This window comes from Anolis sagrei, chromosome 1 (assembly GCF_037176765.1).
Source record: "Anolis sagrei isolate rAnoSag1 chromosome 1, rAnoSag1.mat, whole genome shotgun sequence".
NCBI lineage: Eukaryota > Metazoa > Chordata > Lepidosauria > Squamata > Dactyloidae > Anolis > Anolis sagrei.
This window is the reverse complement of record NC_090021.1, coordinates 183,282,783-183,305,949: the sequence shown is the minus strand read 5'-3', so window position 1 is coordinate 183,305,949 and position 23,167 is coordinate 183,282,783.

Below are 23,167 nucleotides of genomic sequence, written 5' to 3'. Positions count from 1 at the left end.
TCATGATGTGGGGACCCCCAACCATAAAATTATTTTCGTTGCTACGTCATAACTGTAATTTTGCTACTGTTATGAATCATAATGTAAATATCTGATATGCAGGATGTATTTCCATTCACTGGACCAAATCTGGCACAAATACCCAATATGCCCAAATTTGGTGAGGTTTGATTTTGTCATTTGGGAGTTGTAGTTGCAGGGATTTAGAGTTCACCTACAATCAAAGAGCATTCTGAACACCACCAATGATGGAATTGAACCAAACTTGGCACACAGAACTCCCACGACCAACAGAAAATACTGGAAGGGTTTGGTGGGCATTGACCTTGAGTTTTGGAGTTGTACTTCATCTACTTCTAGAGAGCACTATGGACTCAAACAATTATAGATCTGGACCAAACTTGGCACAAATATGCAATATGCCCAAATGTGAACACTAGTGGAGTTTGGGGAAAATAGACCTTGACATTTGGGAGTTACAGTTACTCAGATGTATAGTTCACCTACAATCAAAAAGCATTCTGAACCCCACCAACAATAGAATTGGGTCAAATTTCCCACGTACAATCCCCGTGACCAACAGAACATACTCTGTTTTCTGATGGTCTTTTGCGACCCCTCTGACACCCTCTCTCTCACACACACACCCCCCAGGGTCCCGACCCCCAGGTTGAGAAATGCTGCTGTAGACCAAAACCATGTCAAGAACTGTTGTTACCCACACTGGTATAAATCAAACTCTGCAGTTCATATAGAAAAAGTTTTCTGTAAGATGGCTTGACATGCTAGAGTACAAGAATCCTGAAGGCCCTATTTCTTTGGCCCATGAGCTAGATCTCTCTAACCAACCTAAGATCTTGGTAGAGATTTTCATAGAGATGCAGCAGTGTTTCCAAATAAAGGACCAGGAGAATCAAGGGAAATATTGGAGGTGGGGTGCCCCTGTATTTCTCAGCTCGCCGACCATAGCACAACAGCAGATATTGTCAAGAGCTGGACAGCTGTTCACACTTTCTGAACAAATATCTGACTTCATGTAATGAAATATCCAGGAAGTATAGCAGGTAGGTTTGGGGGCTGAGATTCTGCAGAGATAATCCAGATCTTTCTGATAGATGGAAAATTGGGTTTTTGGGCTCCAGCTCCCACAGTCCTTCACTATTGACTAAGGTGGTTAAGGCTGGTGGCAGTTACAGGCCAAAATAATCTTGAGGACCCCAGTCCTCTCCCTCATGTTGATGATAGCTCAGTGGGATGAGGTGAGAAGGGACAAGGCAAAGAAAGAAACCTTCTTAATATTCATCTCCTTACAAGATGTAGAGCTGGCAGGCTCAAAGAGGGCTGTACACTTTAACTCTTCCAGCCCTGCCTCATAAAGTAGCATGCCACGATTATGCGATGAAGCCATTTAGTAGGCTCTTGTCTTGCTAAATAACACTGGTTGCGTATCTCCCAGCTTTCTCCACTATCAAATCTCCAGTTCAGAACAAGAAGTGAGGAACATTATCCAGTTAAACTCAGCAACTACTTCCACTCCACATTTGCATCAATTTAACAAAAGCCATAAAAGTGGAGGGGGGGGGGGGGTATAAATATATTATTACATGGTGAGGTGTATATATGTTCATCTCACCTACTAAAAATAACTGGCCAGGGGAGAAGGTGTGTGCCTCAGAGTCTGATCTGAAGTAAAGGTTTTCCCCGACATTAAGTCCAGTCGTGTCCAACTCTGGGGGTTGGTGCTCATCTCCATTTCTAAGCTGAAGAGCCAGTGCTGGCCATAGACACCTCCAAGGTCATGTAGCCAGCATGACTTCATGGAGCACCATTACTTTCCTGTCGGAGTGGTACCTACTGATCTACTCATATTTGCATGTTTTTGAACTGCTAGGTTGGCAGAAGGTTATTTCATAAGTGAAAGGAGAGCCTCCTCCAGTGAAGAGATCAATCATTAGCGCTGAAAAATGTGCGCATTACACAGTTACGTTTCTGTTGCTAGTGGATTTGAACTTTTATTACCTTTCTTTTATTGCCAGTCTTTACATGGCCAGGAAGGGGAGCCATTTCTACCTGCATCGGGAGCACTCCAAAATGTCTTAACTGACAACAGAAGTAACATATGAGACAAAATACAGACTTTTGACTCTATCATTGTTACATTTTTCTCTTGTATGATGTTTAACATCTCTCCTTGATGAAAAAACCAGCAATGCTTGTATTATGTATTTTGGGCCTTTTTGGTTGACCAATGAATGTATCTCTTTTATGAATCATGGATAGTGTTCTATATAGCATATATAGCATAGATGAAGTGTGAATTTTAACCTATAGTTATGTATAGATAGGTGTTTAAAAGGGTAAGTATTTAAAATAGGAGTTAAGAAACATTGAAACCATTAAGCTTCTTCTATACTTCAATAAACTTGTTACAGTTTCTCTTAAAGCCAAGTCTCTGTTACAAATACTTTCAAGTCAAGCCGTGCTACACATTAAAGAAAGCCCAACAAAATATTACAAGTTATTAGCTGTGTTATCAATTTTATAAATCCATTACAAATAGTAGGAGACCCTGATAAATCAGTGATGGCCCTACTGCTTCTGGTGTCATCTTTACAAAGTGGTAGCGTTGTTATAAAGTGGTGGCATCATTGCACTTATGATGTTGTTATTGCTTAAGAGATAAGTGTGTGTGTGTGTGTGTGTGTGTGTGTGTGTTTGGAAAGCCAGGGGGGAGAAATTAAGCCGGATTTGGAAGCCTAATCCTTGCAGACCAGTTTCTCTTTCCAGTCCCCCACCAAGTCCAGGGCAAACGACTTACTCCCATTTCTTGCTTGCTGAGGGCTCATGTGCTTACACATTACCTTGTTCCTAGAGTCCCTGGGAACATGAGGTCTGTAAACATGCCAAGCCTCCAGCCACATTGATTTGTGGGCTTAGTAGGTAGCCTTTTGTTCCAGTTCTGTATTTTGCCTCTCTTCTGTTCCCTCAAACATTCTGTGGTGCCCATGTGTAGGCATATATCCACATGTCCCTTTACAGAGGGAGTGATGCACAAAAACTACAACCATCATTTACCATGTACTCTCAGTTGCAACAACCCACTTAGTACCAAATATTGGCTACAAATAGATAATATCAATATTCTCGTGGCTCTCTGATCAATTTCATAATGACATTTTAATCTAGCCACAAATAGAATAGAGACTATCAAGATAAACAGAGAATTTGTTCAATTGATCAAAATCATTGTGCCATTTTAAAACATTCTTGTGTTATATATGCAGAGCTCCAGTGGAAATCAGTAGAGAGTTCTAATAGAAGGATATTTTTCAAATATAACAGTAGCCTTGCCAAACCTGACTGTTGAGTTTCCAGTCACAACAACACAACCCCCTATTATTGCTTTGATTGTTTATAGACACATGCATTACATACATGCACACTTGTCCAATTAATTGCAAAAATATACTGAGCATTGTTGAAAAAATTAAAATGCTAATATTTTCCACTGAAAGAGTGATTGAATTGAAATGAGGTATAAATAATAATAGGGTCTTCATGTAAATTCACTGTGTGCCATGTGTTAGGCTGGAGAAAGCATTTATTAGAGTTATGCAATGTTCAAAAATGAGATTTACAATGGAAACAACTGCACAAACATTCAGCATCATTGCAATAAAATGCAGGAACTAAATGTGATGACTGTTTGAATCATATTTTCAGAAAACATTCCACTTCTAGTCAACTTTTGGATGCCAACTAACGTCTGTGGGTGAAGTCATGTCCACGCTTCATCACTTTTTGTTGATTTAGCTGCCGTTCCAAAGAGATGTGTGCTAATGTTACTGCAGTAACACCACGAAGAGGTCATATGGCACAAGTTATTAAACATGGCTGGTCCATACTTTCCAATGCCATTGCAATAGATTAATGCCAGGTATAGGCATTTTTACATATGTAGATGAGTGATATCTGAAATACAACAAGGAGGAAACTACTTTAATCCTGCCTGACATGCTGTCCATATGGCAGCTTACTATTTACATCCCATTGTGTGATGGGGACAATTTGATGCCATAGTGTATTGCACTTCCTGGCTGTATACCATGCTGTTTGACCACTTCAGTTGAAGCCATTAAAGGTTGCTGATTAAAGGAAGCAATTTTACTTGGCTGCTACAGCGATAGCGTTATTTTAACCTCTCAATGTCACCTGTTACTTGCTGAAAGTTGTGTAAACTATCTACCTTCAGGACATAAACTACTTCAACTGGGCCACTTGGAATCATATATCAGTTTTAGCAGCCTTATGCAATTTCCTATCCCTGGACCTCATGTTTTTCTATTCATATCACTGCAGGATCATTCAAGCTGGATGGGTTCCCCAGGATTGACTACTCAGCTTTGGTTCTTTAATAGAAAGCCAATCAGGATCGCTTTAAGATATTGTGAGAACCATCACTTCAGGAAGATGGTGGTGGGCTGACACCTAGCAACTATAATCATGGTGCCTCTTTCTGATGCTGTTAGGATCGCACAGTTGCTGTGGTTATAGATCTGCCCCTACTTGAATCAAGTATGTCTCTGAGTTGTTGTAGGTTTTTCCAGACTATATGGCCATGTTCTAGAGGCATTTTCTCCTGACGTTTCGCCTGCATCTATGGCAAGCATCCTCAGAGGCAGTGAGGTCTGTTGGAACTAGGAAAAAAGGGTTTATATATCTGTGGAATGACCAGGGTGAGACAAAAGACTCTTGTCTGCTGGAGCTAGGTGTGAATGTTTCTTCTCTTCTCGCCCAATTTGTTCTATCCTGACTCAGCCATGGTGAGCATTTTCTCTGAACCCATTCCTTTTCCCCCAATCTGGTTGCTTTGATAGTTTGATAGTTAGTTAGTTAGTTGATAGATAGTTTGATAGTTTGATAGTTTGATAGTTTTTCGGGCTGTATGGCCATGTTCCATTTGCCTGCATCTATGGCAGGCATCCTCAGAGGTTGTGAGGACCTCACAACCTCTGAGGATGCCTGCCATAGATGTGGGTGAAACGTCAGGAGAGAGTGCTTCTGGAACATGACCATACAGCCTGAAAAACTTACAACAACCCAGTGATTCCGCCATGAAAGCCTTAGACAATACAAAAGAAGGATTTGGAGGATGCATAGTTTCATCCTTCTTTAGAGGAAAGTAATTCCTCTGAGCCCAAGTTTACAAACATCCAACTTGCAAATGACTCCTAGTTAAGAATGGGAATGAGACAACAGAAAGTGAGAGAAATCTACCCCCAGGAAGGGACATTCACTCCTGAAAGAGTTGCCACGGGAAAAAGGTGTCTCCACTGAAGCTATATCATCAATCCTTGTTTCTATAACAAGCCAAATTTTTCAAAATCCAATTATCACAGGGATAGAAAGTGAGCTGAAATCTTCTGAAAAGTCACAGACAGCAAAACAAACACCACAGGACTTTCCACAGATATATAAACCCAATTTTCTTAAGTTTCCAACAGAGCTCACAACCTCTGAGGATGCCTGCCATAGATGCAGGTGAAACATCAGAAGTGAATGCTTCTAGAACATGGCCATACCACCCGAAAGATCTGCAACAACCCAGCACAAGAGTGTTTATCCTTCCCTTAGGTGTGCTTAAGCACAGGACTCTGTTGGCCAAGAGCAATATGCAAGCATAAATCCTTATCTGTGACTGCTTGGATGAGAGAAAGATAAAAATAAACCCCTTTTCTCTGCAGGAATAAGGACTTTGCCATTTTGTGTATTGCCCCTTCATTCTGCACTATTTTGTACTTCAAAAATACTAGAGAATATTCTCATTTCTTATTGAAGCTGCAAACCTATCTTGTGTTTTTGAAGTACTAAATTGTGCAGAATAGACTGTGGCTCGATTTAGCAAAGCAACTTTAAAAATCCTCATGGAATGATGTGCATTTATTTTGCTCATTGTTAATGAGATTTTTAAAATCTATTTAAATTACATTTGTGTTAGAAATGGAAATTTTAACTAAAGATTATGCTAAATTGTCGTTTAATTTTAAGTAAAATTCCTGCATTAAAAGTTTTAGTAAAACAAAGCTGTAAAATGGAATCCATGATTTTATCAACCACTCCAAGAAATAGCACACAAAACCTCCTCTTCTTACTTTCATCTTCCTATATCATCTCACCTCCTTACCTTCCAGATCTCTTTAGCTATCTGATTCCCACATGGATTTAAAGCAATAAGAGGTAAGAGCTTCAACATTCAGTTTTATGTGAGAGATAAGAAACCTCACCTTGTGCATAGTATTTTGTGTGGAACATAGAAATGCCTAGAAGGCCATCCCTTCCAAGCTGCCCTTACTGCTTGTTGGTTTAAAATCTTTCAATCTGGACTTAATTTAATAATCATGCTCAACTCATAAGCTAAAGCTATTCTCATTTCTTAAATGTATTATTGATTGATCGACTGATTGATTGATTGTTTTTGATGGATTGCCTTTCTCCTTATGCAGAACCCAAGGTGGATTGTAGCAGGCAATAATAATGTTTAGACTCAGTGGACCATCTCTGTATTTAGTACAGCACTGAAGTCCTCTTAAAGTTGCTTTGTTTGGAAACAAATACCTGTTTACATAATGATTTCTTATTTTTGTGTACATGCTGCTTCAAATGAACTCAAATTTTATTTTCCACAAAATCCAGCTGAAAGATAAGAGAGAGAAGGACCAGGTCACTCTGCATCATGGCTTATCTTGAACCTGAATTTCCTAAGCCTACTCTGGCACTCTAATAACATTTTACTCCACATCAGTGGTTCCCAACCTTTTTTCGACCAAGTACCACTTAACCAGGGACCACTTTGACCATGGACTTCTCCCCAACATTAGTACCAACGGGGTTACGAATCGGTTTTTGATCAACTTTACATTTGGTTTGGTTATTAGAGGTACTGATTCAGAAAATTGCACTGCATAGACCACATAAGCTCTGGTTTCCGATACAGAACATATGCCATCCAGTAGTTGCCATCTGCTCATCCACAGAAAACCATATTTAATAAACCTCAGAAGGGAGCAGAAGACATTTCCATCTTGTCTTTACTAATAATATAATATAGTATATTGTATATACATATAATATTTATAATATTATAATGTAATACAATATAATACTAGTAATAATAATTCAATATTATAATTATAATTATATATTTAATTACATGTAATATTACTAATAATATTACAATATAATGTTATAGTGCAATATAGTAATATATACTGATATTGTACTATGCTAATAATATAATATATTGTATGAAAATATATATTGTAAGCCGCTCTGAGTCCCCTTCGGGGTGAGAAGGGCGGCATATAAGCGCCGTAAATAATAATAAATAATAATAATTATAAGAGGGTTTCGCGAGACCAATCACTCTTGTTGCAATTGTGTAGTAACGGTGAAGCTGCGGACCATATTTTAGTTCTTGTGGACCACTGGTGGTCCACAGACCACAGGTTGGGAACCACTGCTCCAATAAACACAGTTCAAAATCAAATTCATTTTCATTTCAATTTTGCTGTGTAACAAAAATTAACCATACAGGTTCATACAAATGCAATTAACTTAACAGGTTCATACCAATGCATCTGAATGAATATTTACCTCAACACTGCTGAAATGAAAGCAGACTTACATTTGTGTGAAAAGAGTGTTTGGATAGCTACATCTTGAGGGCTATTGTCATCATATCTGTCGAATTATAGTCTGGATTAACCATTAAGCAGTTGATTCAATGGATCTACTAGTTCAGTCTAACAATTCAGCTCAGACCAAAAGCTAATCGGTGGAAAATAATAGAGAAAGATGCCTGAAGTTATGTTCCTATTTCTTTTTCCCACTTGGTTTTTATTTTGCACATTTTTTCCATTCCTCCCCCACCCCCAATTGGTTTTTATTTTTACACAAATTTCAAATGTTTCTGCAACTTTCCAGTATCATCTGGATTTTATAACTGCTCAAAAGCCCTTCACAGTTCACCTTGCTGGAACTCGGAGTACTTGGCTCAGATTTTGTGACGCAAACATTGCAAATTCTGGGCCTGAGAGGCTCACAAAAAGGAGAAGTAACATTGCAAAAATTCAAGAGAAATGGGCTTTGGGCGAATAACTGACGGGCAATGTAAAAGGTTTTGGCTTTTTAGCAGCATCTCCCATTTAATTTGTTAATAACCTAGTTTTGGATCTCGATTGGCCCGCAGAACTGCACAAAATACATATGCAGGTTTTTGAAAGCTTGTGTTATATATTTTGTGCATTTTCATTGGCCAACAAAGGTATTGTTGTCTTGTGTATTTTAAAATGTGTTATAATTTGACTGCACAGCTAGCCCTGAATATGTTTTCTGTATACAATTCTGCAGTTCAGCCTCAAATGAAGTTACTCCACTTTATTTTTAAAAAAAATATATCAGAAAATTCCCATTTTATGTCTATTACTTAGAATAGGGCTACTGATGTTCCTACCTCTTTCTAAACCTTTCCTGTTTACAATATTCCCTTGTATGCTACTTTTTTTTTTTTGCTGGAGTGCAAAGCCCGTAGCTCCTAGCACTAGCTAGTAAAGCATCGAACTCCTAAAGAAGGACTTCAAGAATTGGTGCAAGAAGCAGATCACTAACAGAAAAGTGACATTGCAAACTAAATCAATACCTCTGTTTATAAACTATATGGTTGTTTTAATCGCTGTTTTAAATCCTGTTTTAACTGGATTATATGTGATTATTTTATGTGTAATGACTTCATGTTTAATGTATGTATAATCTGTTATGTTTATGTTTGATGTAGCATCGAATTGTGCCAAGATGTAAGCCGCTCTGAATCCCCCCCTTGGGGGTGAGATAGGCCAAGATAGAAATAATTAAAGAAGTAATTATGTGCAGAAACACATATAGTTTATTTATTTATTTTATTTACTATGTGTTTCTGGACATTACTTCTTTAACCTTGGAATCAAATTAATTTCCTTGGAAATTGAGCTTTGGGAAAACAGACAGGTACCAAACTGCATCACTTTCTGAAGTTTTATCTAGTTTACGCTACCTCCATATTGACCACCAAATGTTTTCCTTCACTATTGGATTTTTTTAAAAAAGTTTAATTGCCTGCCTTTCTGTATTTTTCCTCAATGCGAAATGTTTCCTACAGAAAGCCCATTAACAAAATGAACTGTGAAAGTGTTCATATACTGACCTCTGCTGGTATGTTTGAGGCCAAACAATATTTATATTAATTTTGAGTTCCTTTCCGAATGCGATTTAAACATAATAATATGCTGCTTGATGTATTTTTGGATAAAAATATTCAGGAAAAAATATTTCTTATAATAAAAATGATGTTTTTTTTAATTTTCTAAAATTTTATTACTTTTTAATCCTTTCACAATTTATATCTTGGTGTGTAGCAACATCTCCTGCCACCAGTGGGGAGAAATGAGAAAAAAATGAACATCAGTAAAACATTTTTTGTTGGTGTGGATTTTGTTAACAACCATGCAACGCCATCCAGATAAAGTGGTTATTAGGGTCACATACACTACCTTGTGAGGTCAAAAAAGGATATCCTAAACCATCTGCTGACATACCACAAACTGATTTTGAGTAATCCAAGATCCAGTTGTCCTCCAATATACGCAATATCTGTGTGCCATAGTGTTGAATGGACATTATATTCATCCCAGCATTTTTGTTTTCCTTCAATCCACTAGCCAGATTGGATTGTTTTCATTTATTTCCCCTCCCAAGCATGATTTGAAGAGGATACAAAAACATAAAGGGTCAATAGAATTAACTGAAAAACAATAGTGGATGCATTTTGTTGATTGACAACTTCATCATGCTAGAGAATGAATCCACTTTAAATCTGGTTTCTGCCTCCTGCAGAATTCTGGGGTTTGTAGTTTAGTGAGGCTGTTAAAGGATCTTCCCTAAACTACAAACCCCAGAATTCTGCAGGAGGCAGAAACAAGATTTAAAGTGTTTTGGACTTTGACTCCCACAATTCCTAACAGTCTGCTGGCTGTTAGGAATTGTAGGAGTCGAAGTCCAAAACACGTGGAGAGCCAAAGTTTGCCCATGCCTGATCTAGACTCTTTTCAGAAAGAGATAAAGAGCAATGACATCAACCATCCAAATCCTCCCAAACTTCTGAAAGTGGTTTATATTAAAAGGAAAAAGAGAAAGAAATATCGTATTTAGAAAACTACAGTTGAAATTCAGAAGAACATCAGGAAAACGGAAAATCTGAATGAAGAGTCTTATTCCAAAGAACAACCAGAACTTGAACAATTAAGTTTGAAAGGTTTTTGTATGGCCTGTAGAATCATAGAATCGTAGAGTTGGAAGAGACCTCATGGGCCATCCAGTCCAACCTCTGCCAAGAAGCAGGAAAATCACGTTCAAAGCACCCCGACAGATGGCCATTCAAAAATTTAGGCTATATATACACCCATATACAACTTTCTGGGTGTTATGAACCACTTGGAACCATAAAACTCTAAATTGATGTTCTATGTGAGTGACTCAATCTATGATATTTGTGAGAATCCACAATGTCTTCATTCTATGAGTAGTCTTAATTTGACTAAAACCCAAGATATTGTGTGTGTGTGTGTGTTGCCTACTTCGTGCCGGAGATCAGATATAAACATGGAACTTCTCAGCTGTCATGGCAACAGTGATGTTGTGACTAGTAAGAACTACGGAGACCCCAGGATTAAAGAACTTAAATCCCAACTGACAACAGCTCCATCAGTTCCTTGAGGAAATGTAATAAGCAGAATCCCCCATGTGCCTTGTAAACGTGATGCCAGGTACGTAGGACAACATAAGGCTTGGCTTGGGGCATTTGTTGTCAGCTCCTGATGCCATACTCCTGCAGCACAGAATTAGCTCATGGACTTCTGATATTAGTTGTTCACTATTTTTTATTCTGATAAAGGACAAAATATGTGCTGTAGCCTATTAACCCTACCACATAAGATATTATGTTGTCTTAACAGTCTCAGCAACTTCTCCGAGTATATAAATGTTCAACCATTACTTGTGTTAGGTTTAGCAGGTCAACAGTGTACCTTCTATTGTTACAATAGTTAGTTACAGGAACTAGTTGCCCTTGGAGATTATGAAGAGATGGATCTGCTTTCTTAAATAGGGATACAAATTAATGTCACGATTAATGTGATCTAAGTAGTTACTCTTTACCTTTGAATGTGTAACCTCATACTAAAATGCCTTGACGCTTTGAGTTGTGTCACAATGGTTGTATGAACAATGTTTGCCTAGGAAACCTTTCATAGCCATGTAAGAAATGTCAGCCAGCCATTGGTGACACGAAGCGATCAAAAGAGAGGATTAAAATATTGGTGACGAAATACCTTTTGAAAATAATTGAAGAAAGACTCTTCTTTAAGGTATAGATCTAAAAAAAATGTAATTTGTTTACAAAGCAATTTAATCTTGTGTCTTTGCTTTTTAAATATGTTAGTACCAAACTTCAGTTATGAGTTTTCATTAGGAAACTGCTGAAAGTGAAGTATGGATAGAATCTGTAAGAAAGATCAAATACTCATTCAGTTTCTATTTATGTGCTGTATTCAAGGATTGTTAGCATCTATTAATGGGCTGTATTCAGGGATTGTTAGCTTCAGTGTTCTCAGGGGCTCCTCTACTCTTTCCAGCCCCCAGGACATTTCTTTAGGGCACCAGTCTTCAAGCCTGAAGAGCACAGTCCCATCTTGAATTAGCTAGTTTTATAAACAGGGACATCATGATACCACTTTCCTGACCAAGTAAGTACCCTACTTTACATTCTGCTGGGTTTGAGTGACTATATTTGAGGATGAATAGCTGGGATCCTTTTGCTATGCCATTGCTGTTCAATAGTTTGTCTTCCTGATCTAGCTGGGATAGTATCAGAGATGGAGCTGGAGTGCTGGTCACCTGTGGTAGTGGTAGGCTCAAACATCCAAGTGGAAATTACTCTAGCAGGAGTGACTCAGGACTTCATGTCCTTCATAATCATAATAATGGGTCAGTCCCTGGCCTGACTCTTGCTGCAGGCCACACATTTTCTGTGCTTGATGATGATATTGGAGTGGAAAATGTTGGACAGTTTCATTGTCATAGATAGATCACCACCTGATGAGATTAATACTTTAAGGAAGCTGGAGCAGATTAGTTATTCCTTAAGTCTCTTAACGCTGGGCATTTGTCTTGTACCTTGTTGTTATTAGGGCCAATCCTTGTGTTTAGATTGCTCAAAATGTAAAGATATGAGTTGGAAAACCTTGTATACCTTGTACACCTAGAAAGAAAAAAGAGTATTTGGACCATAATAAAATGTTGTTGCTGTTGATAACCAGTTATGATGGTTTGCCCCAGAAGCCAAACAGAGGATGGTTTCTTGATGCTCCTTGAAATGTTGAAGTTGTTTTGGCAGGTGTTTTTGCTGAAGTTGTAGTTAAAATTATATAGATATATGATATAGAGAAATGACCAGGACAGAGGGTACAATTGTTTCTGATGACCTTTCTCATGAAGTGACTGAAACAGCATCTAGAAAAGTAGTTTTCAACCTGTGGGTCCCCAGGTTTCTGGCCTACAACTCCTAGAAATCCCAGCCAGCTTACCAGTTGTTAGGATTTCTGGGAGTAGAAGGCCAAAACATCTGGGGACCCAAAGATTGAGAACCACTGATCTAGAAAGATAGTGGAAAACTCAGACTAAGTTTTTGGGTCCACGTTACCTTCGGGATTGCCTTCTCCCGCACAATCCGCCCTGAACACTGAGGTCCTGTGGTGGAGGTGGGGGTGCATCTACCAAAACCCAACCAGCAACCACCACCCAGGGTACCTTTTCATTGGCCGCCCCAAGACTCTGGAATGACCTGCCAGTAGAACCCGGACAACTAGATCACCTGTCGGAATTTTAAAACCACATCTCTTCCGGCAGACCAACCCAGACATTTTAAACTATGAATCTTAAACTCATGTCCTTTGTTTGATGTCTCTTTTGTGTACTTTAATATTATTTTATAGAAATGCCGTTTTAATGCGGCTCTTTTATAGAAATATGTATATTTGTTGAATTTTTGCAATGTTTATGTTTTTTAATTGTGTTGTAACCCACCTCGAGGAGTATCATTATTGTTGTTGTTGCTGTTGTTGTTGTTCTGACACAAAAACACAGTATGACACAGCAAATGAGATCTATATGCTGGATTTTGTATCACAAAATCACAAGCCGAACACTTCCCAAGCATTTAGGACTGTGTGATATATTTTTGAATGATGCACGCAGATCCAAGTAAGGTGGCCTTTCACAGTTGACAGGTTGTGATTTTGTCAATGTTTATTGTTTCCAAATGGCGGCTGAGATTCTCTGGCATTGCATCCAGTGTGCCAATTACCACTGGGAGCACCTGCACTGGTTTATGCCAGAGCCTTTGCAGTTCGATTTTGAGGTCCTGATAACGGCTGAGTTTTTCCTGTTGTTTTTCCTCAATGCGACTGTCACCTGGTATGGCGACATCAATAATCCAAACTTTTTTTCTTTTCTACAATCGTGATGTCTGGTGTGTTGTGTTCCAAAACTTTGTCGATCTTATCAATAGGCTGGAAAAACCTTACACGATGGTATTAACTTCATTCATAATGAGTGGGAAGCCAGGAGTGCCTCAGGTACACAAGCAGGCATCTTAAATCATTCAACAGGTTTTCTGGGACTTATGTGCTGAACCGTATGAGTGTGTATGTCCATACTCAGCATGTAGTTATCAATGAACACATAAAGTTTATGAATGTGCATGCAAGAATCATGAATGAAGGTGTACAGGGCTTTATAAATGAGTCCAAGGAGAGTACACAGGTGGGCTCAAGAGTGAGGAAAACGTCCCTTTAAATGGTCCTTCATACACATAAAGGAAAGTACCAGTCTGGGGTTTGGGAAGTTTGCAAGCCTTTCCTGTGGAGCCTTTCCCTTAGGAGACCCACTTATACACAAAGGGTATGCTAATCGTTCTGGTATGTCAGCCAGTCTTATGTAGCAGAGTTGATGAAAGTATGTAAAAGGACAGAACGGGGGGGGGGGGGGGGGGATACTGGCTTCCCGGTATTGCACAGTTGATAAAAATATAAAATAAAAATTCATATTCATATTTGATTATATTGATCTTATGTTGAGTCTGTGTTTCAGGAGGGGGGTTCCAATTTCTCCATATCATGTATATCTGTACAGTGGGGTCCTGGTATCCATTGGGATATTTATCATTATTTATTTATTTAGATATCGCCTTTCTTAGCCCGAAGCTGACTCAAGGTGGTTTACAGTCGGCACAATTCTTTTTAATTTTTTTATGGTGCACACAGGAAACAAAACCAACACCAGAGGGGAAAAAAACCCCCAAAAAACAAAACAAAATGAAACAAAAAACCAGAAAAGAAGAAAAAATAGATATACAAAAGACTATGCAAGTTTACAGAATGGTAAACAGTCAGCACTCATTAAACATATGAAAAATCAATTTTGACTGTACAGTTATTATACCTTAACATTTGTTGTCCCTCTAACCCCACACCCATGAACCCAACCCCCATGACCTCCGACACCACTCCGTATAGATCACATAACTAACCCACAACTACTCACATGTCTTCTTTCACTAAATCCCCTTTATGGCGATCTTCAAACCTACTTTTTTCTTTTTTTCAAGATATCCAATTGCCAGCCTCTATTTATTTTTTATTTTTTTACAAATTCTTCATTATTTCCTCCTCTGTTGCTATTTGCCAGTTTGGCCATTAGGATATAATCTACTAATTTATCTCTCCAATCCTTAATAGTTAACTCTTTTTCCCCCTTCCATGTTTTAGCTATTATTAGTCTCACAGCAACAAAGCAATACTGAATACCTTACAATTAGTTATTTTCTCCAATTTAACATAGCGCTTTTAGATAGGTTCTTAGTTAGAAACACTGATTTCTCCTTGTTCATTTTAAAGCCTGACGCAATACTAAATTCATTGATAATTTCCAATAAGGTACGTATGCTTCTTAAAGGTTCCCTTAAGAAACAGACCAAATCATCTGCATTCGCCTTCCCTTTAAATTCATACCGTTTTACTTTAACTCCTTTAATTTCACTAACTTCTCTAATTCTACGGTTCAAAATTTCTAGTATCCAAATGAACAGTAGGGGCGACAGGAGACAGCCTTGTCTTGTCCCTTTTTGAATTTCTATATAATTTGACATTTGATGATTTATTTTTAATTTGGCTCTTTGCCTTGAGTAAATAGCTCCTATTGCCTTTCTGGAATGTTGACCTACTCCGAAATGGTCCAATACTTTAAACCTATAGTCCCACCGCACATTGTCAAAAGCTTTCTCAGCCTCTAAGAATAATAACGTGGTCTCTCTACTTGGTTCTTGCTCGGCGTACTCATATATCTATCACCATTCTCACGTTTTGGCTCATATGCCTACCTGGGAGGGAGCCTGCTTGATCTCCATGTACTATTTTAGTTAAGGTTTTTTTCAACCTGTTCGCTAAAATTTCTGCGAATAACTTATAATTGTTATTGACCAGTGAAATTGATCTATAATTCTTCACTTGCTTAATATCTCTGTCAGCACAATTCGATGCCCCCAACAACCTAAAATACAATTAAAACATTAGCATATAAAATATAAAACCATACAAAACCATTAAAAACATAGTGTATCCATGGATGCTAGAATGTGTAGGTGCTCAAGTTCCATTATATGCAATGGTGTAGTAAAATGGCATAACTTAAATAAAATGACAAAATTAAGGTCTGCTTTTTGAATTTTTAAGCCATAGATGGTTGAATCCACAGTTACAGAATCCATAGATATAGAGGAGCTGCCTATATTGATTTTTAGTGTCCTCCTCCCTAGTTTATTTGTATGTGTGTTATATCTTTTTTTTCATTGAAAGCAATGGTTTTTATTATTAGTTTTGTAATCCAATCTAAGAACCTCTTTGACTGAAGACTGGAATGCAATTTCTTTAAAGAAAAAAATAAATGACATGCAAGTGAGTTGTCTATTTTTATCCCCACCCCACTGTTGTATAATCTGAAATTGTACTGCTCATTCTGCCACTTCTTTATGAAGCTTATGCAGCCCAGAACTAAACATCATTTTCATCATCACCATTTTCTTCTTCTTCATCATCATCATCATCATCATCATCATCATAGCTGTCGTCAAATTCTACAATGTTCTATCTAGTACTTGATTCCTAGTGCATGTTTCTATAGATTTTATCAACTGGAACCTGGTTTGTCCGCTGTTTGTATATTTGGTCTGTGATTTTTTTTTCAATCACAAATCACTTTGATCCTCTTTGGAGTATTTTAATGGCCTCTGTTCACTTAATCCCTTAGCTGTTTGGCAGATAGATGCTGTGCACAGCTCTCTGGAATGCTTGATAAAGCTTCCTACTGTGTTGAATGAGATTTCGTTTCCATTGATGTGAAACTGGGAAATGATTAGGAAAAAATTACTTACACCTCTATCTTTACTTACTTATTGGGTTTATTATGACTAAAATTACACACATGTAGTGTTTTGTGTATATGCTAGGACTGTATGTTGTTATTTATTTATTTATTTCATGCCTTTTAACTGGTTCATTAAGATAACTCCCTATAGTTATGGGTGCCAGGGCTAATGACAAATGCTAGCAATATCTTCCCATGTATTCCACTCTCACAGGGCAATGGTCATTTAGATATCTTTATTTGACTGTATTTAATTTGAAGATTATGAAAATCTTACTATAACTGGGGGTTTTTTTGGGGGGGGGAGATGTTGAAGGAATAATGAGGAAATGCAAGAGTTTGAATTAAACAGAGCTATATGTTTTTATTAAGGGCATTTTAATAGCTTTTATTGTCTAATCAAAAAACATAGCCAACTTCCCTCCATGCAATATAAGCCCACACAATTTGCTTGTATTGATAAAAGAACTGAAGAACTTTAATTATAGCAACCCACCAAATAGATTCAGTAGAGACACAAACTGGAGCTACACCAGCATCTAATGCAGTCTGGGACTGCATTATATGATCAATGTAGACCTGTTGTAAATCAGCCAGAAGCTGATGGTTGGTTTAACTGATGATTTAGAGAGGATTGTGGGCTTTCCGGTAGCACAAAGTGAGGTGACCTCAAGTCTGGAGATTCAGGTCTGGGAAATGCTTTCATGGGTGTCTATTAAACAACAAGTTGTTTACCTTAAGGGCAGTTCAGGCAATCCTGCATTAGAGTGAGAAGCTAAGGCTGCGTTCGCTGGTTCTTGGTTCAAGTCAAGCCTTGGTTTTGGATTTAATATATCCTGGAAGTTTTCTATGTTCCTGTTCATGTACGCCTGTTCAAGTTTTTACTAGTTATACCTTTTTGCTTGTGGACTTATGCTGTACCTGTGATTTCTGGCTGTTCCTGGACTTCGTCGCCCCTGGAACTTTATGAGACATTTGAATTATTGTCTGGTTATCACCTTTTGCTAAACATTTTTGGATTATATATCTTCTTTTCTTATTCCTGCTTTTTAATATGCCTTTTATGTGTTTTACAATAAACTATTTGCTTATATTTCTGGACTCTTGTGTGGTGTGGTGGTCATAGGTGTTTCCAGGCCTGGAGTGCAACAAGACCCATATAATGCAGTTCAGTGTTTTAGTTCTTTGTAATGATCAAAGAGTTGGAAGAGACTACAAGGGCCATCCAGTCCAATCCAATGGATGAAGAACTGATGGATGCCTTACTTCTTCGGCTTCTCACAATTTCTGAGGTCCTGGCTGAGTTGACAGGATGTAGCAAGATGGGAGCCAAAGAAAAGATACCTATGATACCTATAGGTATGTCCAAAAGATACCTATGTCCAAAAGTGAGGGTCCTGAAATGGAAGTACTCCCCTGGGCAGCCTGTACAGAAGAACTGCAGACGGGTCACATTTCTCCTTTCCATTGAAGAAAAAGGGAAAGAAGTAAGCCTCTAGCTTCCAGGTGTCACCAATCCTTCCAGAAATAGCACTATTACAGACAGTACCTCCATTGTGCCACTTCGAAGGGAATTGCACTAAAATTAAACCTACTGACAGAAAATTGGCAGTTCACGTTTTTTAAAAAATCATATGGAAGTATATGTGACACAGATTAATTTTTGCTGAATTATGTAACATATTACATATTTGATATGTAGCCTTTCTAGGAAGGATTGTGTTGCATCAGCTAGCCCACCTCTGTTGATGTTTATTCCTTCAGTCACTTCTGACTCTTCTGACTCTTTGTGGACCTCATGGACCAGCCCACGCCAGAGCTCCCTGTCAGCTGTGGCTACCCCCAGCTCCTTCAAGGTCAAGCCAGTCACTTCAAAGATACCACCCATCCATCTTGTCCTTGGTCGGCCCCTCTTCCTTTTTCCTTCCATTTTCCCCAGCATCATTGTCTTCTCCAAGCTTTCCTGTCTTCTCATGATGTGGCCAAAGGACTTCATCTTTGCCTCTAATATCCTTCCCTCTAGTGAGCATTCAAGCTTTATTTCCTGGAGTATGAACTACTTTGATCTTCTCGCGGTCCAAGGCATTCTCAGAATTTCCCTCCAACACTACAGTTCAAAAGTGTCTCTCTTCCTTTGCTCAGCCTTCCTTATGATCCAGCTTTCACATCCATAGGTTGCTGCAGGGAATATTATTGCTTTAAGTGGATCGCTGTTGCCAGTGTGATGTCCCTACTTTTCACTATTTTATCGAGGTTGGTCATTGCTCTCCTCAGAAGGAAACGTCTTCTGATTTCCTGTGTCTGCAGTAATCTTCATGCCTAGAAATACAAAGTCTGTCATGGCCTTCAGAACTTGCTTGCCAACTGATTTGCCAGTTGTCAATCAGTCTGATTGCCAGAATCTTTGTTTTTTTATGTTTAACTGCAACCCAGCTTTTTCACTTTTTCCTTTCACTTTGGTTAAAAGACTCCTCAGCTCTTCCTCGCTTTCAGCCATCAAAGTGGTATCATCTGCATATCTAAGGTTGTTAATGTTTCTTGCTGCTATTTTAACTCCAGCCTTGCATTCATCAACCTCCGCACATCGCATGTGTTCTGCACACAAGTTGAATAGGTTGGGTGAGAGTATACAACCCTGCTGTACGCCTATCCCAATCTTGAACCAGTATGTTGTTCCATGGTCAGTTCTTACTGTTGCTGCTTGGTTGTTATACAGATTCCTTAGGAGACAGACAAGGTCTCCTTTGCTCAGCCTTTATTATTGTTATTATTATTATTATTATTATTATTATTATTATTATTAGAAACGCAACAAGGTGAATCCACAACAGACAAGATCACTCTGCTGGCTGTTGTATTGGATCACACGCTGGACACTTTCTAAGTGTCTAGGACTGTGTGATGTATCGGCGAATCATGCATGCTTATCCCAGTAAGGTGGCCTTCTGCAGCTGGCAGATGGTAATTTTGTCAGTGCAGATTGGGTTTAAGTGCAGGCCAAGGTCTTTAGGCACTGCACCCAGTGTGCTGATCACCACTGGGACCACCTTGATTGGCTTGTGCTAGAGTCTTTGCAGTTCAATCTTTAAATCCTCATATCTTGTCAGCTTTTCCAGTTACTTCTCTGCAATCCTGCTGTCACCTGGGATTGCAACATCGATGATCCATACTTTGTTTTTTAACATGATCATGAGGTCAAGAGTATTATGCTCCAAAACTCCGGCTGTCTGAATCTGGAAGTCCCAGAGGAGTTTGGCGTGTTCATTCTCTGTAACTTTTTCCGGCTTGTGATCCCACTAATTCTTTGTTGCAGGCGGATGGTATTTGTGGCACAAGTTCAAATGAATCATTTGAGCAATGGTGTTATGCCTCTGCTTGTAGTCTGTCTGTCTTGCAGCAGCTGAGGATGTGATCTATTGTTTCATCTGCTTCCTTGCAGAGTCTATATTTGGGATAAGTTGTCGACTTTTCAATTCTGGCTTTGATGGCATTGGTTCGCATGGCTTGTGCTTGGGCTGCCAGAACCAGGCCCTCCGTCTCCTTTTTCAGAGTCCCATTTGTGAGCCACTGCCATGTTTTCTCATTGTCAATTTGGCTCTCAATTTTTCCAGGAACTGTCCATGGAGTGCCTTCTTTTGCCAGTTTTCTCTTCTGCTCTGGATTTTTACGGTATTCACTCTTTGTCTTTTGCACTTGAAGCAGTTCACTACTGTTGACTTTCTTCAGTGTTGGATTATTATTATTATTATTATTATTATTATTCTCTTCATTGAAAAACCATGTCAAAATGTGCTGCAGGAAGCAGTTTAATCCACTTTTCCCATGTTTTGTGATAGAATCCATGAGGAAATGACACTGAAAACCCAAGAACAAAAATTGTATTTTTGCTCATTCTTTCTCCCCACCCTGGCTAGTTTGTTGTTGTTAATTCGTTCAGTCATCTCCGACTCTTCGTGACCTCATGGACCAGCCCACGCCAGAGCTCCCTGTTGGCTGTCACCACCCCCAGCTCCTTCAAGGTCAGTCCAGTCACTTCAAGGATGCCATCCATCCATCTTGCCCTTGGTCAGCCCCTCTTCCTTTTTACCTTCCACGTTCCCCAGCATGATTGTCTTTTCTAGGCTTTGCTGTCTCCTCATGATGTGGCCAAAGTACTTCAACTTTGTCTCTAGTATCCTTCCCTCCAATGAGCAGCTGGGCTTTATTTCCTGGAGGATGGACTGGTTGGATCTTCTTGTGTTCCAAGGCACTCTCAGAACTTTCCTCCAACACCACAGCTCAAAAGCATCGATCTTCCTTCGCTCAGCCTTCCCTAAGGTCCAGCTCTCACATCCGTAGGTTACTACAGGGAATTAAACCTATTGACAGAAAAATTGCAGTTCACGTTTTTTAAAAAACCATATGGAAGTATATGTGACACAGATTAATTTTTGCTGAATTATGTAACACTAGCCATCCCCTGCCACGCGTTGCTGTCGCCCACATGGGGGTTCTGTGTGGGAGGTTTGGCCCAATTCTATCATTGGAGGGATTCCGAATGCTCTGTGATTGTAGGTGAACTGTAAATCCCAGCAACTACAACTCCCAAACGTCAAGATTCTATTTCCCCCAAACTCCACCAGTGTTCACATTTGGGCATATTGAGTATTCATGTAGAGTTTGGTCCAGATCCATCATTGTTTGAGTCCACAGTGATTTTGGATGTAGATGAACTACAACTCCAAAACCAAAGGACACTGTCCACCAAACCCTTCCAGTATTTTCTGTTGGTCATGGGAGTTCTGTTTGCCAAGTTTGGTTCAATTCTATCATTGGTGGGGTTCTGAATGCTCTTTGATTGGAGGTGAACTTTAAATCCCAGCAACTACAACTCCCAAATGACAAAATTAATTTTTTAAGTGAAGGACATACATTGGGTTGTTAGGTGTCTTGTGTCCAAATTTGGTGTCAATTCGCCCACTGGTTTTTGAGTTCTGTTAATCCCACAAATGAACATTTCATTTTTATTTATATAGATATGACATATTTGATATGTAGCCTTGTGTTTTTACGTTATTCACTCTTTGTCTTTTGCACTTGAAGCAGTTTACTACTATTGACTTCCCTCAATGTTGGATTATTATTAGATTATTATCTTCTTTGAAAAACCATGGCAAAATGTGCTGCAGGAAAAAGTTTAATCCACTTTTCCATGTTTTGTGATAGAACACATGAGGAAATGACACTAAAAACCCAAGAACAAAAATTGTATTTTATTCCTCCTTCAAATTGTTGCTCTTTCTTTCTCCCCACCCTGGCTAGTTACTATCTATTGATTCAGCTTCTCCTTTTGGGTCTGTGGCGCGGCTGGGCCTGTAGGTGGCGCCAGAGAGCCACCCGTGCGCCTGACTCAAGAGAGAGGGCGGGTAGGGGAGGGAGAAGTGAGCCGCCGAGAAGGCGCTTGCTGCTGAAATGCTCGGAGGTGGCTGGGCTCTCCTCCTCCTCCTCCTCCTCCTCCTTTCCCTCTCCGCCGGCGATTTCCGTGCCCTATGGGTGCACTAAAGCCCGGGTGCGTGGACGCGATCCCCCGGCGCCCTCCGAAAGATGCGTGTCCCTGCCTCCCAGGCAGCCAGGAGGGTTGGAGCCACAGCCACTGCCTGCAGGAGACGAGTGAGTAGCACTTGCCAGCAGCCAGGAGGAAGGGCGCCCTGCCTGCCCTCCAAAGCCCGGCTCTGGGGCCCTTTGGGGGCTCCTTTGGGGGCTCCTTCCTTGCAGTGGGGGCGAAGGAGAGGGAAGGGGAGAGCCAGCCTCCACCCAAGAGCCCTTCTTGGCTTGGCCAGGTTTGCCTCCAAGGAGAAGAGGCAGAGGAAGGGCAAGAAGAAGACTAGGAGCAAGGGAAGGAGAGGTCAGCCCAGGCAGGACCAGAGATCCCAAAGCAGTTCTCCAGCATAGGCCTTGGGGGCATGTCAGCTGTCCCTTCCCAGCCCATATTGCAAAACTCACATGGCTTTGGGAAGGCTTGCCTTGCTCCCTGTCTGCACACACTGGCCTTCTACACCTTGTAGGTAAAAGCAGAGTCCAGGAAAAGACACTGAAAGGTGGCAGAAGTTCAGATGTGCCTCATGGTCTACATCCCAGCAAGTTGGGAACCTCCTGGTTGGCATATAGACTCATAGAGTTGGAAGAGGCCACATGGGCCATCTAAAACTTCACAGAATCCTTCACAGAATCCACAGAAGAGACCGCATGGGCCATCCAGCCCAACCCCCTGCCAAGAAGCAGGAAAATTGCATTCAAAGCACCCCCGACAGATAGCCATCCTGCCTCTGTTTAAAAGCTTCCAAAGAAGGAGCCTCCACCACACTCCGGGGCAGAGAGTACCACTGCTGAACCTCCTTTCTCCCTCCAACAGTATTCTGGGGTTTGTAGTTTAGTGAGGCTGTTAAAGGCTCCTCCGTAAAGTACAAATCCCAGAATTCTGCTGGAGGCAGCAACTGGATTTTAAGTGGATTCATTCTCTAGTGCAGTGGTCCTCAAGGTGTTTTGGCCTACAATTCCCAGAAATCTCAGCCAGTTTACCAGCTGTTAGGACAGTGGTTCTCAACCTGGGGTCCCCAGA